This window comes from Hippopotamus amphibius, chromosome 1, assembly GCF_030028045.1.
Source record: "Hippopotamus amphibius kiboko isolate mHipAmp2 chromosome 1, mHipAmp2.hap2, whole genome shotgun sequence".
NCBI classification, from domain to species: domain Eukaryota; kingdom Metazoa; phylum Chordata; class Mammalia; order Artiodactyla; family Hippopotamidae; genus Hippopotamus; species Hippopotamus amphibius.
This window is the reverse complement of record NC_080186.1, coordinates 66,571,145-66,577,174: the sequence shown is the minus strand read 5'-3', so window position 1 is coordinate 66,577,174 and position 6,030 is coordinate 66,571,145.

Below are 6,030 nucleotides of genomic sequence, written 5' to 3'. Positions count from 1 at the left end.
TAGAACCAGGGGCTGTAATGCTATCAGGCTTTTTCCGTGTCTCTCATTAACTACTCTTTGGATGAGTCTGTATCATTTTCTCCCCTACAGGCAGGTTTCTACTTCTTTGGTCTACATGGAAGAACATGGCTCATATAGTTTCTGAGTTTACTTATGACAAGTTTAGCCACCAGGAGAAAGACTAAATTTTTCTTTTCTCCCAAATTCTAAATTTTAGAGGCAGAACTCTTACTGGTCAAGCTTGGTTAAGGTACTTACTCTCACACTAGTCAATTGTGGCTAGGGGATGGGAGTCATATGCATAACTGTGACTCTTGGGAACTATATTTTTCACCATGCAGATGAGGCTGGGTGGATGTGAGGAGCAATGGTGCTCAGAAAAAGAGGGACTGGGAGACAACCCCAAAGATACACACTGCAAACGTTGCTCACACTTAAGTGTTAATTTTCTTGATAAAGAAAATTAGGGTGTTTCTTATTTATATATTATTTACCTGAAAGAATGGATTTCTAATGTAGCCTTTATTAGGCATTATAACCTGGTAGAGATGAAAAAAGGGAAAGGAGATATATAATGCTGCTTTTCATATCACACCTGTAGATAATTACACAGTCCATATGAAAAGTTTTTTGTTAAAATTTTTTTCAGGTTTTAATTTTCCTTGCTGGAAAAAAAGATGCAGAAATGTTCTGATACTCTCATTAAAGGTGGGACATTATCCATTCAGTTCCTTGTATAAACATTTAATGAATACCTAGACAGTGTGTTAGGTAAGAACACAGAAATGATTAAGACAGTATTTACCCTGAAGGTTCCCATAGTTCATTAGAAAGTCTAACATTAAAAATATCACACTACATTATGCTAAGTACAATAACAGAAATATGTACCAGGGACAATAGTGGCATAAAGGATGGAAAAATGCAGTGATTTTCTGTGGATTAGAGGAAGCCACAGAGAATGAAGGAGTGTCCTGCCAGGAAAAAGAGAGAAGAAAGGGTACTTTAAGGCAAAAGAAATAAGATCATAGGCATAGATTTGTGAGACAACAAACTCTGTGAAGAGACCCTAGACAAAATTCTGAGACTCTAAAGAGGTAGAAGTAGCCTATAAGTATTCATTTCCCTCCCTCCCTTCCTCTCTCCTCCCCAATTCTTACCTTAGCTAGATTAATATGACTCCCTCTATGCTCCTGCAAGCTGACTTTATTTGGAACCCTCAGTGCTGCTCAGCAATCACACCCTATTTCTGTAGTCTAGTCTCTTTCACTCTCCTAGACAATTATTTCCTTACTCCTCTTTCTTCAAACTTTGAAAATTCCTCCTCCATCCTGACCCTTAGATAATGACCTTACTTTCTATATTACTAAGAAAATAGAAGCATTCTGCAGAAAACATCCTCAAGCTCCCATCTCATCCACCCACTTATGCATATCTGTACACATAGACTCTCCCCTGTGTGACTGCAGATAAAATGTCCATGCTCCTATTTGAGGCTAATCTTTTCTCTTGTACATGAGGGGACACCACTTGATTAAAACATCACTTGAGCAATTTTCCCTTCTCTCTTTACTGGATCCATTCTCAGTAGCACAGAAATGGGCTGTTTTTTTCCCTCCCACCTTAACGAAAACAAAACACCAACAAAAAGACAGCTCTCTTGATCCCACTTCCTCTTTGGCTGTTGCCTCATTGCTAATTTCTTCTTCAGAGTAAGTCTTCTTGAAATAGCTATCTATACTTGCAGTCTCTGATACCTGTTGTCCCTTTCTGTTTTGAACCCACGCCAATCATGCTTTTACTCTCATCAGCTTAACCCGAACTGCTCTTGTCAAGATTACCAGTGACTGCCGTGTTGCCGAATCCAATAGTCATTTCTTAATGCTCATCTTTCTTGACTCATGAGGACCATTTGACATAGTTGATCACTGTCTTATCTTTCAAACCCTGTTTGACTTGAATTCACCTGGTTTTCCTCCTTCCTTGGCTACTCTCAGTCTTGTTTGGCTTGTTGCTCCTTATCCTCTCAATATCTTAACTTTGGAGTGTTCCAAGGCTCAGTCCTTAGACCCCCTCTCTAACTAGACTTACTGCCTTGCTGATCTCATCTGGTCTCATGGATATAAACATCAGCTATATACCCTTACATAAGATGTGTCTCTTTTTTTTTTTATTTTTTTTGGGGTACACCAAGTTCAATCATCTGTTTTTATACACATATCCCCATATTCCCTCCCTTCCTTGACTCCCCCTCCCTCGAGTCCCCCCGACCCTCCCCGCCCCAGTCCTCTAAGGCATCTTCCATCCTCGAGTTGGACTCCCTTTGTTATACAACTTCCCACTGACTATCTATTTTACAGTTGGTAATATATATATGTCTGTGCTACTCTCTCGCTTCGTCTCAGTTTCCCCTTCACCCCCCGCCCCCTCCCAAACCTCGAGTTCTCCAGTCCATTCTCTGTATCTGCGTCCTTGTTCTTGTCACTGAGTTCATCAGTACCATTTTTAGATTCCGTATATGTGAGTTAGCATACAATATTTGTCTTTCTCTTTCTGACTGACTTCACTCTGTATGACAGACTGTAGTTCTATCTACCTCATTACATATAGCTCCATCTCATCCCTTCTTATAGCTGAGTAATATTCCATTGTATATATATGCCACATCTTCTGTATCCATTCATTTGTTGATGGGCATTTAGGTTGCTTCCATGTCCTGGCTATTGTAAAGAGTGCTGCAATAAACATTATGGTACAAGTTTCTTTTGGGATTATGGTTTTCTTTGGGTATATGCCCAGGAGTGGGATGACTGGATCATATGGTAGTTCTATTTGTAGTTTTTTAAGGAACCTCCAAATTGTTTTCCATAGTGGCTATACCAACTTACAGTCCCACCAACAGTGCAGGAGAGTTCCTTTTTCTCCACACCCTCTCCACCATTTGTTGTTTCCAGATTTTGTGATGATGCCCATTCTGATCGGTGTGAGGTGATACCTCATTGTGGCTTTGACTTGCATTTCTCTGCTGATGAGTGATGTTGAGCATCTTTTCATGTGTTTGTTGGCCATCTGGATGTCTTCTTTGGAGGAATGTCTATTTAGGTCTTCTGCCCATTTGTGGATTGGGTTATTTGCTTTTTTGGTATTAAGCTTCATGAGCTGCTTGTATATTTTGGAGGTTAATCCTTTGTTGTTTCATAGGCAATTATTTTTTCCCATTCTGAGGGTTGCCTTTGTGTCTCTTTTTTTTTTTAAAAACTGGTTTGATAATCTTTTATTTGGAGTATTTTGGTACATTTAATGTAAATATTGATATATAGCAGTTAAATATCTTTAATTCAGTCAACTTTTAATTTGTTTTCTATTGGTTCTACCTGTTCTATGTTCTCCTCTCTATCTCTCTCACTCTCTTCTCTCTCTCTCTCTTTTAACATTTTTGGGGGTTAATTAAGGAATTAATTAAGATAATTTATCTCTGAATTATCTTGTTAGCTATCCATTATTTTACTGTAGTATTAGTGGTAACTCTGCACCACGCATCCTTGATTTGTTGAAGTCTAATATTATTACTTGTATCACTTTCTGAATCTTAGAACTCTGTAGCTCCCTTTACTCACCTCTTTCCTTTTGTGCTACTATTGTCATGCATTTTAAAAAATTTTATTTATTTTTATTTATTTGAATGCATTGGGTCTTCTTTGCTGCGAGCCAGCTTTCTCTAGTTGCAGAGAGCAGGGGCTACTCTTCGTTGCGGTGCATGGGCTTCTCATTACAGTGGCTTTTGTTGTAGAGCATGGGCTCTAGGGTGCGCAAACTTCAGTAGTTGTAGCACACGGGATCAATAGTTGTGACTTGTGGGCTTAGTTGCTCCACGGCATGTGGGATCTTCCCGGACCAGGGATCGAACCCATGTCCCCTGCATTGGCAGGCGGATTCTTAACCACTGCACCACCAGGAAAGTCCCTGTCATGCATTTTAATTCAATGTATTTTTTAACCCCGTAAGAAATTATTGTTTGATATGGCCAATATTAATTTAAATTTACCCATATATTTACTCTTTTTATTGCTATTTCTTCTGGAATTACTGGGCTTCCAACTGGGATAATTTTCCTCTGTCCAAAAAACTCTCTTTAGTATTTTCTTTAATGTAGGTAATGAATTCTTTAGTGTGCTGGTGATGCAGTCTCCAAATTTTTCCTTTTCTGAAAGTATCTTTATTTCATATTTATTTTCAAAGAACACTTTTGCTGAATATAGACTTCTGGGTTGACAGTTATTTTCCACCTGGACTTTCTATATATTATCCCATTGTTTTTTGAGAAGTTAGCAATAATCTCTGAAAGCTTTTAAGATTTTTTCTGCCTTTTTTTTTTTTTTTCTCCCCAGCAATTGTACAATGCTTAGGTGCCTAAGTATGCTTTCCATTGTAAGTATTTATCCTGCTTGTGGTTTGTAGAAATTCTTGAATCTATGGCTTAATGTCTTTTACCAGTTTTGGAAAATTATCTGCTATTGTCTCTTCAAATATTACTCTGCTCAGTTCCTTCTCCCTCTTTTCTTTTTGGAGCTTCAATTACATGTGTGTTAGAGCCCTGCACCATGTCCATTTGTCTCTCCTTGTATCAGTCTGGATATTTTCTTCTGATTAATCTTTCAGTTCATAAATTTCCTCTTCAGCTATGTCTCATGTGCTGTTAAACTCATCTTAATTTTAATGATTGTATTTTCAAAATTTCTAGAATATCTATTTTTTCATTCTTTTCACTTTCCTTATATTTTCCATATTTTCATTTAATTTTGGAACATATTAATGACAATTATTTCAAAACAATTTTTCTGACTCCAAAATTTGGATCTCCCATATGCCTGTTCTGTGTAATTTTTTTCTCTTAGTTTGTGGTAAGTTCCTTTCTTTCTTTTTTCCTTTAAAAAATTAACTTCTGGACATATGTACTAGTTTGCTAGGTATGTTGTAACAAAATTCCACAGATGGTGCATTAAATATAGAAATTTATTTTCTCACAGTTCTGGAGGCTAGAAGTCCAAAGTCAAGGTGTTAGCAGGTTTGGTTTCTCTTGAGACCTCTTTCCTTAGCATGAAGACAGCTGCATTCTCACTGTGTCCTCCTATGGTCTTTCCTCTGTGCATCCCTGGTGTCTGTCTATGTCTTCATCTCACCTTCTTGTAAGGACACCAGTCAGATTGGATTAGGGTCCACCCTCACGGCCTTGTTTTAATTTAATTACTTTTTTAAAGGCCCTACTTTCAAATGCAGTCACATTGTGAGGTACTGGGAGTTAGGCTTTAAACATATGATGTTTGGGGGATACAATTCAGCCATAACAGCACAGTTTATGAAGAACTGTAGAGTAATTCAAAGTTCTGGATAATGTTGTCTTCCTTCAAAGAGAATTTACTGTTATTTCTGGAAGCAGTTAGGGGCAGACCTCTTTAATTCAGTCAAGGGTTGAGCTGAATAGCAGCTGGTCTTCAGTCTTGGTAGGGGCTGAGTAGTTCAACTTTACTTGTACTTCTAAGAAATATGTTTTCAAGGGCCCACTGAAAGCTTTAACTGTTTTCCAGGGCCTCTCCTCCTTAATGCACCCTGAGTTTCCCTCTTTTCAGCTGCTACTACTGGTAGCTTACTGATACCCTCAATTAGATTTTTAAAAAATAGCATGTCCAGATTTTTTATGTTCTCAGCAAGAGAGTAGGTCCAAAACAAGCCCATCCATGGCTTCCAAGAAGGAGAAACCCCAGTCCAAATCCCTGAAATTAATTATTTGAATACCTATTCACCAAAGAATCAATCAAATGACCAAATTCCTAATTTATTCTTTAAAATATTTATAATGTTTATAAGCATTTATATTGGATAGGATAATATTAATACTTTTAATAATTTTTAGTATTTTTGACAATGTTAAGTGTTGATGTTTTCATTTTTTTCTTCGTAACTTTTTTTTTTTTTTTGGCTGCGTTGGGTCCTTGTTGCTGCGTGCGGGTTTTTCTCTAGCTGTGGAGAGCA